Source organism: Xiphophorus hellerii, chromosome 12 (assembly GCF_003331165.1).
Source record: "Xiphophorus hellerii strain 12219 chromosome 12, Xiphophorus_hellerii-4.1, whole genome shotgun sequence".
Lineage (NCBI taxonomy): Eukaryota > Metazoa > Chordata > Actinopteri > Cyprinodontiformes > Poeciliidae > Xiphophorus > Xiphophorus hellerii.
Window position 1 is genome coordinate 12,509,633 of NC_045683.1, and position 13,048 is coordinate 12,522,680.

Below are 13,048 nucleotides of genomic sequence, written 5' to 3' on the forward strand. Positions count from 1 at the left end.
TTGTTTACAGCAAACTGAGACAATTGGCCTATTTCCATGGAAGCTTTCACAATGAATCCTATATTTCTCCATAGACAGGTAGCTGCTGATACTCTGTCAATATTAAACAATGTATAAGTGAAACCTCATTTTTTTTTAAAAAAATCAAAAAGTCTTTATTTGCTGCTTTAGAATACATCCCTTTGCTTGGCTTCAGTAGGCGGTGAAATCAAACAGGCGGTATGTTTTAGCTTGACAGAACCGCAAAGAAATTTAGTCCCAAGTGAACATTTTCTGTAGAGCCGGTGGCGGTTTTTGATATGGGCGTTGCGGTTACCTGCCCAGAGCGGCATGTCTTAGGACTGGCATAGGTACTCACAAAAAAAAAAAAGAAAAAAAAAAAGTTGCGAACAACCTAAACAAGTTTTTTTGTTTTTTTTTTCTGAATTCAAGTCCAGTACACATAATGCTAGTATTGAAAAAAAATTATAATGTTTAGTTACATTTTAGTTTTTCAAAATAATGCTCATCTATACCATTTGTGTGTTTAATGTGAAGTTTAAAGTGTATTCCAGTCACTGCCAGCGTCAACCTGCTTACAGATTCACCATCTATTGAAAGACAGATGCAATGAGGGAGTAACAGCTGTCCAACCTAGAACTGATAACTTGTGATAAAAGAAATGGGGAGAAGGCAACTTTGGCAGATGCTGGAGATTTTTAAAAGTACATCTCTGTTGCAAGAAGAAGGGTCTCTTTTGCTTCAAACTGCAGAGTGTGATGTATTACTGACTTGTCCAGTGAGCTGTGAGGATGCTTCAAAAAGCAGAATCAGAGCCGTGGAGTAAATCAGGAGGGTTGAGAAGCTCATATTTCAAGGGCTGAAAAATGTGCCATACTGCAAGGTCAGAAGTTCACAGGGTTCTGCCAGCCCTGCAATTTCAGCTATGGGCAATAACCGCTTGGGTTATGACATACAGCTTGGTCATAAATGGTGAGGCTAGTAAAGTTTATCACTGTATAACGAGGACTGGCCTGAAGATTGCAAAGGGTATGAATCAGGGAGGAACTCCATGGGGGATGAAGATCAGGTTCACAGATTTCTCAGCTCAGTCCTGTGATGTATGTGTAATGCAACGTCTGTTCCCCCTAGGGTAACTTTTTGAATAATGTTCAGAAATTCTTTCTGATGTATATTTATGTGCAGGTGTGTGTGTTGGTGTGTGTGGGGGTGGGGTGTGTGTGTGTGTGTTTTTTTGTCAGGTCTAATTACATTCCCCAAAGTTACTCAAATGATACAGTTTCATTAAAAACAAAAGCCAAAGTCCCAGTGAGTCAAATGCAAATTAGGCGCCTGGAGACAAATTTAATAGTCACAGCGTGTGTGTAAGGGAAAACCACATTACATCTGAAGGGGTCCTTTCAGCTTGGTTCAGGCCTCAAGTGTGCGGCTGACAGACTTCAATTCTCAGGGGTTTGGTGTCTCTTTGAGTTTGAGGTTCTGAATCTACACACATGAGCTGCCTGGGGTGATAAACAGACCAACAAAGCTCCTGCTGTGAACTGAAAACGTGAAGCCAGGATATATAGCCAAAGGTAGTGAGAACCAGTGTTGTATAGTAACGAAGTAAAAATACTTCACTACTTTACTTAAGTATATTTTGGAGTACTTCATACTTTCCTCGAGTATGAAAATTTTTGATGACTTTCACTTTTACTTCACTATATTTCCGAATTTAATTGCGTACTTTTACTCCGATACATTTTCAATGTGTGGTTTAGTTACTCGTTACAAAAAAGCGAGAGAGAGAAACGCAAGTGTTTTGACCCCACCTACTGGTTAGCAAGTAGCAAGTAGGCTACCGAACAAAGTCGGTAGCCTGCTTGCCTGGTCTTGTTCATCACCACCAATAGGATACACCTGTTTCGCTTCTCCCATTAAACACAAAGCAAGTCTCGCAATCAGCAGCAGCCACATGGAGGAGGAGACGGAGACCACAACGACTGCAACTACATCGGACACGGCTCCAGGGGAACCACCAGCTGGTGATGAGAGCCTATAGCCTTATTTAAACACAATATACTCTTTCGTGGGTGTTAAAGATTCGTCGTACCGCATGCAGTGTATGTTATTCCTGCCCAAAGATGTGGAAATTCTATCTTACAAAAACTCCCCGTCCAACTTGAAGAAACACATCGAGGTAACTTCTTATGAAATGGTTATAATCCTCCTGTGTCAGTAACTATAGCTTGGTCACTAGACAGTACTGTATTGTGAAACGTTGACCATAAATGAACTTTGTTTGGCATTGTTTCAGTTCCACACATGGTGTATTTAGCTTAGGCCTAATGTTGACTGTAGCAGGCTACCTAGACTCCTCTGTTCAAGGGGGGACAGAAGCCATAGCAATAGCAATTTAGACTAAATTTAACGAATATAGGAAAGGCATGCAAGTTCAAAACCAGGTTTACAGATGCCAATAAGCTGCATTTCCCTCCCAATTCTTTTTTCTTTTGCATAATGACCAGTTGTGTGCACCACCTACTGATTGTAGGACTGACTGATTCACTGATTTGTGAAGTAGAGTAATCGTAACAGCTCTTTTTCTTCATGTTGGCCGCATTTTCTGTACTATTTATTTTTCTCATTTTCAGCACTGACCTTATTTGAAGGGAAAACTTAAGGCTTACAAAAACTTTGTATTTTCTGTCCTGGAGGGTATACTAAGAAGCTGGTTCAGTTGTAAAGCAGGTTAAGTTAACCTTGTGCTATAGGTAAAGCACCTAATTTTCTTAACTAAATGATGCCTGCAGGTATATCTATTAGCAGGTTTAATTTTGCCTGCACTTGGTTGGGTACATTATTTTAAGTGTATTTGACAAGTTTACCAAAATATAAAAAATGTCATTCAAACTGCATTTGCTTTGTTTTACTTTTTACTTGTACTTTTCATTACATTACTTGAGTACATCCATTTTTACAGTAATTTCCATACTTAAGTACAAGAAGTTTCAAATACTTTAAGACTTTTACTCAAGTAACATTTCAGTCAGTGACTTGGACTTTTACCAAAGTCATATTTTGGAGAGGTACTTATACTTCTACTTGACTCTGAGATTTCAGTACTTTATACAACACTGGTGAGAACTGCAGGCTCAAAATGACGGTCAAGATCAGAAATAATGAAGCTAGTTTTAAAAAAGTATTCAATGTTTTATGAGAAGCTTTGATCCAGCAGAATAAAGAAATTTTCTGATGAACTTGATTTATTCAGAGTGTTTACATTTTAGTCTAATTTTAACTCCTTATACAGGAGTAATGTCACCCCTAAGCCAGTTTAGTTCAGTCTTATTATATTTACTTATAAAAATAAAGTACAGCAAAAATAGCAGCAAAAAAATCACAGAACGCTTAAAAAGCTTGTGGCCTTGAATCAGTCAATAAGTGCAAATATAATAACATCAGTAATAACAAAAAAATTGGAAAAAGTTGCAGCTGTGTACAGTAAGCAGACAGAGAGGAGAGAGAGATTAGCTGTGTTTCCAGAAATTAATTTGCTTAATGGAAACACAGCAATTCTGAAAAAACTCACACTTTTTGATAAAAAAGTTGTTGGGGTCGGATGACGTGGTTTACTCAGCTGAATCAAAAATAGATGCATTACGCAGCAATGCAATGGAAACAACTGGGTGTTACTACTGGAAGACATGAGGAAGACAACAGGAAGTAGTCTTCTTCATGGTTAGTAGTTTCTTTTTCTTGTTTTTCAATGTGGAGCGGCTCCACCAGAGCTCTGACAGCATTGCACAGTCCATAAAAAGTTGTGTGTCATTCGAACACGTTGAATCTGTAGGTCTTCTGCAAAATCAGAGACTACAATTTTCCCAAAACTCTGCATACGTAGTCACTACAAGTATAAGGGGCTTTTCACTCCAATGTCTGAGTAAAATGCCAACATCTCCTCTGAGGCTGATAGATGATGAGCACTAGCGCCATGACTGAAGTATAAATATAAGCTCATGTAACTGCTGACATCTGTCATTGCCATGGTTTTTAATGACTTATTTAATAGACACACCAAAATTGCAAAATTGTGTTTTCGACATTAGCAGAATACAGACAGAGATTTGCACGCTTTTGTAATGGAAACAAAAGTGTGCAAAAGATGGCAAAAGAGAAGCAGGGAGACAAATTATTTAACGGAAGAAAAAATAAACAAATAAGCCAAATACAAACCAATGACTTCTCAAACTGAGATTCAACCAAAGGTAAATAAGCAATAGTTAAAGGAGACTGGTCAAATCTAAAGTAACGCTGGCAGAAACAGAAAACAACTTGCTACTAAGGCAAGGCACTAATAAACATGAAATCAACATGCAAACACGAGAAAAACTCGAAGCCCAAAGAACCCAGAATTCTGACAGATTCATGTTTGTTTTATATACCAATAAAACACAAAATAATAAGTACATCATAAAAACAGTTACTTCTTTTGTAACATTCAAGATAACATATTTTCCAACCCATCTGATAAGTGGAATTTATTGTGAAATTGGTCTTGGAAAAACTTGGAAACCCTCTAATGGAATTTGTCTTATAAATAAGAATATATATTTGTAAAGTCATATAGATAAATAATTTAGGAATCTGGAGTTTTGGATTTAAGGGTTATGAGGAAATGTGAGAATCTGACTGGATGGCACTACTAACAGGCATTTTTGAAGCATTAAAAGTTTGCAGAGAGGTGTAGAAAAAGTCCTTGCCCAAGGCATTTTACAATATAAAAGAAAAAGATTTCAAATAAAATATGATACAAAGTTTAATGACAGTTCCTAGTAATAAGAAGACAAACCTTTTTTTTACGACACCAATATATTCATTATATATCTTTATCTCTTTGCTACCCCAGTCATTGTGTTTCTACTCAAGGTCATATTCTCCCTAATGATAAAGATGACTCATGAGGTTTCAGTAGATTATTTGGATACATTTTTGTGGTACCAATTTTTGTTCTCTGAAGACCAAATAATACGCTCTTTGAATTATCTAAATATTTGTTTCTTCCCCTTTGTTTTTGTTCATCCTTTTAGGTTATGTAGTTTTTTATCCTTATGGCTCTGTGTAATACTTATGTGTTAAGTGTGAGGGGAAAAAATTATTTTCTGCATTTTTATTTGCCCAAGTTTACTTTCTTCACAAAGTTTAAAAGAGAGAAAAACAGATTTTTTTTTTTACCTCAAGCCCTAAATTGCATCATCATTTCAGATGCACTGTATTAGCACTGATCAAGTACACTAATCCTCTCACCCTCTGATGTTAATCCTTGACTTGTTCTTGTTTGTATCTTTCTCCTATAAACGCCTTCATGCTAACATCCCCTGCAATTTCGTCTGACTCCTCCTGCTGAGCATTAACCTCAGCGATGATGAAAATATCAATCCATCACTTTCATGTTTTTGCATCTTCCTTTAAATTCAGTGTGAGAAATCTGTGACTAAATCTTCATCAAATCAGCATGTTGTGATGACTCTGATTTACAAACAGCGTACAAAGGTGCATTGCCACTAGCGACAGTGAGCTCCATGTTTTGTTTTGTTTTTCAGGAACATCTTTTCTCTTCTGCAATCAAACAAAAACAACTCATGGATAATTAAAATAATGACTGAAAAAAGCTACAGCTAGAAAAAAGTCAGGATATGGACCATGATTTGTTACATCAGAACTTATTCTGCAAATGTGTTTCCATTCCCCCTTTAGTGAATTAACCATTTTTCAGAAAAGCCAAAATCCAGCTTACGCTGACCATAAAAACGTTTTTACGAAATTGAGGAAGTTATGCCAAGTTTTGCCGTTTCCATGAACCTTTGCTAATGTAGTACATCAAAATGTGCGCAAGACAATTTGCCATAAGAAGCACAGAATAATGACACCAAAAGTAACTTTAGATTGCTTTCACCCTTTCTTACATAAATTTTTCCTGCACTGTACATAGACCCGTCTATTAGGTACACCTATTTGTTAATTTACACAGCATGTCAGTCAATCCCATGTCAGCAACTTAATGGGTCTAGATTTGGTGAAAATGGCTTGCTGATACTAAGCTTCTTTCAAGTTTAAAGAACATGGTCTGAAAAAGAAAACCTATCCAGTTGTGTGAATGAAAATTTATGGTTGATATCAGAGGTCAGAGCAGAATAAGCAGGCAGGTTTGAGATAACTGAAAGACAACAGAATCACCAAAAAGCCCTTGTTACAGCCAATGTTAAATACTGTCTGTAAAAATACAACACGTTGAAGCAGAGTGGGTATGGCAGCAAACGACCACACCCGTTGCTACTGCTGTCAGCTAAGATCAGCACACTAGGCAAACAATTTGCACAGGCTAGAAAATATTAAGCTATGAGAGGAAAAATGTTGGCTTTATGATCTTTGATTTCACCTGCAACATTCAGATGGCTATGTCAGAATTTGCCACAAACAGTCCTGAAAGCTAAATCAAACCAGCTCTGAGTCAGGGTGAGGGGTGGAGGGCCAAGACCTAATCCACTTTAAAACTCATAAAAATGTTCAAAAAGTTTAGCTAAAAAAAGAAAAGCTCTCTAAGTGCTATTTTTATCTGATCTGATGCTGCTCTGGCAGGGGGTAAAATTTGCCCTTTTGGCACTTCTAAAGTATTGCAAAATTGCAGCATTAGCTTCTACATTTTGTCTTCCTTCTTTCCCTTTTCCTCTTGATGTACTTTCTTAAAAGTTGGATTTTTGGGGGGCTGCTGAGTTGACTGTTCCTCTGAAAGCAACTTTAGCACAGCCACAGTCCTCCTTCATAAGTGTTGTGCTAAAACTGTGTTTCAGCTTCTTGAAAAAGTATATTATTTCTAAGTTAAATAATTTAACCATTACCCCATCAGGTACCAAAGGAGTGGGAGGAGGGAGATGGTGCAGTTCATATTTAAAGCAGCCACTGAGGTCCATGTCAGTCCCCCTTGTGGCTGGCAAGTTTATGAAAAAACAAACAATGAGCCTTGCAATTTTATTAATATTACATATTCATTTCTGGAGGCGTGCAATACTCACTATTGTGCAGTAAGTAGCCCTGCATTGTCTGCAACAATGGATTTAGAATTTTCCATTTGCTGGCTTTAGAGTGGATGAAACGGGCACCAGGGAGACACACACGCATGAAACAGAAAGAGACATAGCAGCAAATCAGCTGGGGAGACTCTTAAAATGAACAGAAACATAACAAAGGCAGACAGATAAAGTGGCACTGAGTGGAGCCAAATAGTCAAACACACTGAAAAAAAAAATATGGATGGCAAACACAGGATTACTCATCAGTTACTGATAAAAGGGACAGAGGGCTTTCCTTTTCTTAAACAAACTAAAAAAATCCTAAAATTAGTGTATGGTTGTCTAGAGTTTCTGTGCAGACCAACTGAACAGGCTTCAGTTAAGAAGAAACTGCAATATGTCTTCAAGTGAGAGATGTACAGAAATGGGCTGTTGGAATCAATAAAAGGATTATTTTCGTGGACAAGCCCATTAGCACACAGTTTTACTGGCTTAATTTTTAATCTCTGCCTGGAGAAAAATTCTAAGATATTTTTTGTACTTCCAAAACTTATATTCAGGTTATCAAAACCATATCTGACTTGAAAAAGAAATAAAGAAATGTGATAACACAAGATTAAAATGTCTTGTCTTGTTTCAATTTACCTTTTATTTGAATTTGTATTTTGTCTCTAATAGATATAAAAATCTGTCTTCTGAGCTATGCTTTAAATATAGAGCATATCCTGTTTAGGACTTCACTTTATCAGGGCTGTGAAGTGGCAGGACCTAGTTATTTCTTTCATATCAAATAAAAGTCTAATAACATTTAACATTTAAGGAACCTTTAGGAGCTTCTAACTGTTTTCTGGAGGAAAAACTCTTAAAGCTTTAAATGCCTAACTAATGAAAGCATTTGACCTTTTGGGGGATCATTATATTTAATCTAAAAAAAGAAAGAAGACTTCCTTGTCTTGTTTTTAACTTATAATGATCAATACTTCTCAAATCCCTTTAAAAATCGTTCATAGGTTTTCTGTGCAAAATTTTACCCACTTAAGTTCTCATACATAACCAAACATTGTTTAAAAGTAAAAGCGACAACTTACAACCTGCAATGAAACATACATACAGCTGAATATACAGTATGTCAATTAATTAAAATCATACTCTGGCAATTAATCACTATTCATATTTATATTTCACTAGGTTGAAATATAAATATGCACACAGTTGTGCAAACCCTTCCTGTCGCTCTCCAACCAATTTATAATGCAATTATCAGATTTCTTTTGTTGAAGAAAGCAGGAAGTGCAAAATTGCCGTATGTCACTGGAAAATGCCTAACACCATAATTTTGTTTCTCTAGAATTTGTTCAAAGGTATTTATGGACTGCTGACCACAAATACATACCACCCTTGTCGGATTTTCTCTATTTTTAATTTGAAAAGCATGTATGATTTATTTTTGCTTCACAATTGCACCTTATTTATTGTTGGTTTGTCACTTAAAAATCCAATAAAATGCATTAAAGATTGTGGTTGCAAATTGACACTATCAAAATCTGCATGTCGTTTCCATGTCATAAATCAAAGTGTTTTCCTGCCGTTTCAGAGTAAAAGTGAGGAACAATGATCAGTATTTTAGGCAGGTATGGTATAATAAGTCAGCGTACAGCAATGCGAACAAAGCTTGAACCTCCAGGGAGCCCTCAGGGATTTTATATTGAGTGCTTCACATTTGAAGTATTTGTTCAACCCTCTTCTCTTTCATGGAAGCAGCATATACATAATTGATACACAGGATGTGTTGTTTTTACAAAGCTGGAAACAAAATATACACAATTTGTCATCCTTTTTCACAGTCTTACCACCTACAGTAACTCCTAAGTTTCTCAAAGGAATTCTACGATTGATCTTGGTAAATTAGTTTATGCAGTGTGTAGCAAAATGTTTTATAGTGCATAATCTTTTTCACATTTTCTAACATTACAGCAACAACTTCAATATATTTTATTGATCTTTTATGTGATTGACTTACACAGCTGAGCTGCACAGTAGATCACATTGTAAACATTTTAAAACGACTATATAAATGCTTCAGTTTCCATTTGTATTCAGCCCCTTTTCACTTTCAACTTTCAGATGCGTCTCTGCTTCAATGTTGAAGGAAGCATATCAGTTTCTAGATGTGCAAAAATTCAGACATATTTCCAACCCACTTGGGCCTGAAAATACAATTCTTCTACAAGATTTTGACTCCCGAAACTGACGGAACACCAAAGCCACCGTCCAAAGTGATGGAAGCAGAAAGAAATTTCACTTGTGGACAATGCCTACAAATTTGCACAAAAAAGACAAGATTAGGGCAGAATTAATGTCATGAGGTTTTGGAGATCTACAACAAGCATGGGGATCAAGGTGCAGCTGCCTATAGGACATCATACTAAATATATTGTTCACATCATTATGGCTGATAAGAAACATACCCACTTTGGGTTTGGTGTTTATTATGAAACTGTTGGGAGTATGTTTAGCATTGCCTTTCACCATTTCCATTCTTTTTAGAAGTACTTGATGAAGTAGAAGATTTTTAACAGCTTAACCATTAGAGGCTTCCCCATCTCTTTGAATCTTGAGTCTCTGTATGAATCTTGCTTTTATTTTTTATTTTCTTTGCATGGCAGAATTTTAACGCCAGCTCAGGCAGTAGCGCAATGCAAAATGAATCTTGACTCTTTTTTTTTTAAATACAGCACTGCCTGAAGGCTCGGAAGCATAAACCTTTCTCCATCTTTACTTCTGACAAACTCAGCCACTCTGGGATGCTCCTTTATACAGAATCTTTTTACTGACCACATACCAGTTGACCTAAATAGCTGTGGCACTTAATGTTAAAATAAACCTAATGTTTATTTTATTTAACTTTTTCTAAACTTTTTCCAGTATTTTTGCAAAAAATCGTCCTTTAAACTCTTGAAACAATCATGTATGTCAAAGAAGAGAGTGGCTCTTAGTTAAAAATCAACTGGAGCCAAGTTAGAATGTGCTAAGTAATCTGTAGAATGAAACCATGCAAAACTGGAACCATAACTTTGTTTTCTGTAACTTTTTCATGAGTAAGAGCATATAATAATCTTGTGTCTAATTGTAAATCATTTCAGTACAAATCTTTTATCAGAGCATGCTGGGGAGTTAATTACACATCAGTTAGATTAATTCATGCTTTGTTATTTAGATAAAAGTTTATAATCTGTGAATAATTATGTTAATTCAACACAAATAACAAGCACCTCAGCTATCCAGAGACTTCTATTAGAGGCCCACCAGCCTTAGGTCAAGATGATAATCAGCAAAGCTTCCTAAATAAGGGGACATAATCAAAGTTATGATGTTTCTGTCTTTAAAGGCACCCTAAAGTGAAAACAGTTTTTAGAAATTGGACTGATCTTACACTTGTTGATATGTTCTGTATGCTTATTGTTTCTCAGTCCAGGTTCGTTACATCAAGTTCTCATAATTGTATGTATTTCAATTGTGTATAACTGTTACTCATAAAAATGTGCATTGTATTGTTTCTTGAGTTTCACAAATGTCTTTTAGAGGTTCAGTTCTTGTCTTCTGTGACTTGTCACTTTTGAGTGTTTGCCTGTAACGCAGACAGATAGCTAAGATTTAGCAAGTCTGTCAAATATCTTACACATATAACAATATTCTTAAAATTAAATTTCCTGTTTTGACTGAATTGCATTATTTTGACTTCGTAACACTACTCAGCTCCAGTTGGAGTATTGGTTTCTGTCTGTGCTTCACATCCCACAGGGCTCTGGGCTGCAAACTGAGCCAACTTTACTGCTGAGTCCTGCCACTTCACAGCCCTGTTAAAATGATTTGCTGCCTGAATTGGTATAGCCCAATTTCAAGGCTGCCTCACAGGCCCAACTCTTCTGATTATTCAGATTATCAAAGTCCTGCCAAAATCAGAGTGGGCTGTGTGGAGGGAAATAAGTGGAAGAAGCTCTCAAAAAGGGGAAAGTATTTTCGAATTGGCTTCATGGACACACTCAGGAGGTTAATACATTTTTAGTACACATTTTCTTATCCAAAAAAAACCAGGTTGTGTTTTTGGTTATGGGTTTTTATAGATGCTTTCCATCTACCTTTCTATGCTTTTACTTGCATGGGTGCAATGGCCAAAAAAAATACCCTATCATAATTATATTCTTAAGTGGCCAAAGCAATAAGCACACTCAAAAATCCAGTGGGAAACTGCATGTTCTGGTGTTTGTGGATGACTCAGAATATTGTGTGAATGTTAATTTGCTGTCACACCGTTTCCTTTTTTTATGCCACATGGTGGCATTTTGAAACACTCATGTGGGTCTAACTGTGAGCAAATAAAGAAGGCTTAAGGAACATTAAGCCCTGTGATGTCTTTGAAGTTTGTTTGTTGCTTTCGATCCATTGCTCCCATTGTGAAGAGTTTGTGTTAGCTGGAGATTGATAAAGTGTCCTGCTGCAACATGACTGGGTAAAATACTTTTATCATCTTGTTTTAATCATTTTTTTCAGAATCAATACGCAACAAGTGATCTGGGAATTCAATGCTCATAGATTGTTACCAAGTAGCCAAGTAATTGCTAAGTTGAGTTACACAGTCAGTGACACCTTAAGTTTTCCTTTCTCTTTCAGGCATCACACGTTCCTGCATATTAGTAAATCATCTGCATAAGAGGGCCCAAGATTAAGAGATGTTATCTCTTATATTTGAGTTAAAATTGTGTTGTTTCTGTAGTGATGATGTGCATGTCTAGTATGCAGAGCTTATAGCAAAAGTGGCCTTCATGTGGAAGGATATTTCAAAATGTCCAACAGATTTCTGGCATCCTGGATCGAATTATGGATGCTACACTGTTAAATATAAATACAGTCATTTGGGAGCATCTTTTTCTAATTGTATTAGGCATTCTGATACCACTAAAATTAACATTTGATACACAGTATATTTATGGGGGTATTAAAATGTATCAATAACAAGGTTTGTAATTTGGATGTATTTTCATTTAAAGATCTGTAGTCCTATAAATGTAGTCAAAGCATGCAACCTGTCAACCACAGCAAAGGTTACCAAGATATCTGTCAAACAGAGAAAAATAGGACGAATGACATTTGTCTCATGGATTGACTTTGACTGGAACACTTCTCATGGCCATAGTTTGTATCCTGATGTGAGGTCAATCTCCTTTAGGTGTATTTTTAACCAAGTTTTGACCTCAAACAGGTGAAGCTGCCTCAACTGTCAAACAGTGACAGCTGGTAATGATGGTTATTATTGCTGAAATCAAGCGAATACTTGATGAATATTTCTCCTGACCATTTTATTCACAGGGATGAAATAAAAATAGCCTGGATAATGTAAATTGGATCTGTCCATCATGAGCCTGTTTAGCATTCCCACACAGCAATGAAGGAAATTGGCAGGGACACACCAGTGTTTTTGTTGAGTCAACAATCCTCATTTCAAATTCTAATCCACTAAGAGTTGCCAAGGTCATGATGGGTTTACATAATCTCCAAGATCTGTCACCACTATCACTACACTGAATATACTGTACATTTGCACTCATGGGACTGATTCCTAGCACTATAATGTTTGTACAGTCTGTGCTTTTACGATTATCTCAATTATTTTTAATGTTGGGATTGTGCAGCTCTGACAGAGAGTGTGCATGACCTGAAATTCACAGCCTGTTGCTTTGACATGGTACCCGCAAGTTGCTATTTTTTAACTGTGCTAAATATGAAATACTAGAAATAGTAAATTATTGTTGTTATCCAGGTCTTTTTATGGCGGTCATAAAAAGTACAATTGTTAATATAACTTAATTCAGTTTACTTATTTAGTACCAGTTTACAACAAAGATCATCCCAAAGATTAACCCACTTTGAAAAACAGTTCTAGTTTATTTACAGAAATGTAGATTAAATCCATTCAGGCATGCAAATCATATATAGCACCC